This window comes from Mustela lutreola, chromosome 14, assembly GCF_030435805.1.
Source record: "Mustela lutreola isolate mMusLut2 chromosome 14, mMusLut2.pri, whole genome shotgun sequence".
NCBI lineage: Eukaryota > Metazoa > Chordata > Mammalia > Carnivora > Mustelidae > Mustela > Mustela lutreola.
In genome coordinates, this window is record NC_081303.1 from 2,554,009 (window position 1) to 2,555,529 (window position 1,521).

A 1,521-nucleotide genomic window follows, 5' to 3' on the forward strand; every position below is an offset into this window, starting at 1 on the left:
ACCAGGTACTGGACTTCAGTTTTTTACTTTCGTTTTTCATTTATCTCTTTGAACAATGTTTTGGGATAGATACGATTTTTGTTCCCATACTCTACTAAGTTATTTGTCTAAGATTATGTAACTTCTAAGTGGGAGGTCTTAAAATTCAATCTAAGCAATCTTAGGGTATAACATAGAATGAGATTCAGTGACTATTTGATATTCTGAAAAGTATCTTCATACTGGTAAAATCAAAGCTCTGGAAATTCTTTTAACACTAGGAAATGAAGTAGCTTAGCTATGTCTGGTTGACTTTTATGAAAGATAAATATGGTCAGATACAAGTAGTCCAGGGAAGTATGATTCTTTTGCTTTGTTTTATAATAAACACAAAATGGAATTTCTCTTATTCTCTATCTTAAGACATATGATTTTAAAATATTGAGTAATTATAGTTCTAGGAAATTGATGGACAGTATGATCTGTAAACCTATCAAATGCAAAAACGTAGAACGCCTAGATAAAATATGGCATATTTCAATCATTCAAATGTTCTCTTGAAGTCATAGCTGAGAATGGAAAATCCACAGTTGCCAGAATCAGAAGGAAGACTGAAAACCACTGGGGAAAGGAAAAATGGTAGAATGTGTATGGTGTGTGCCCCTAATTATACCAGGGACATAATTTCTGTCATCCTTACAGAGATGGATGCTGATGCCTTGGAACCATATAAAACAGGGAATTAAAACAAAGACCATCTGAACAGATCCAGAGCTTAAAAAGGCTTGCATCTTTAATTAAAGGATAGAATAGAAAAAAAAATTACCATAGATATACAGACATGGCAAGGAAGTCTCTCCTGATAATTTGTAAATATGTTACTTTTTCTGGCAGGTGTTTGAGATTTGAAATTGTATGTTACGTGATCTAGAAAACTCTAGCCCTAGAAAATAATAGTAAAATTGATCAATGGTTAGTAATACTCCTGGGTCACTTGACAGATGCAAACATTAAATTACTCGGGAATTCCATCCACAGGTACAAAGGATTCTTAGGAGGAAAAAAAATACCCATCCTATTTAAGGATACACTCCTATTAAAAATTACAGAACACCGAAAGAAATAGTCTGGTGTGAGTGAAAAATAGCAAATATGGCAAACAGCAAGCTTGGAATCCCTGAGAACTTGAGATAACTAGACAATAATATGACTTATAGAATGACTATGCTAAGCTTTGTGCAGTGGCAGTATCATAGCCAATGAAGTTTAGCTGAGGTGTGATTATTGCTAATTAAAATGACTATGCTATAAGTATACAAAAATAAGTAAAAGTCAAATAAATAAGTAAAGCATGAAAAGAAACTGACAACTGAAAAAATTCAAGAAAAAATTTTAAGTTATTGAAATTTAAAACTCAATGACCAGTTTAAACAACAGACACGAAGTATCTGAAGAGAAATGAGTAGCATGAGAAATAAGAATACTTCTAAAATGTAGCACAGATTGATAATTAATGACACACAAAAAATACATGTACATACA

At 32.2% G+C, this 1,521-nt stretch overlaps 1 pseudogene; it reads left to right on the forward strand.

The window, feature by feature from the left end:
• Positions 1–1,209: 1,209 nt before the first annotated feature.
• Positions 1,210–1,278, forward strand: LOC131815440 (U4 spliceosomal RNA; annotated as a pseudogene).
• The last annotated feature ends 243 nt before the right edge of the window (positions 1,279–1,521 follow it).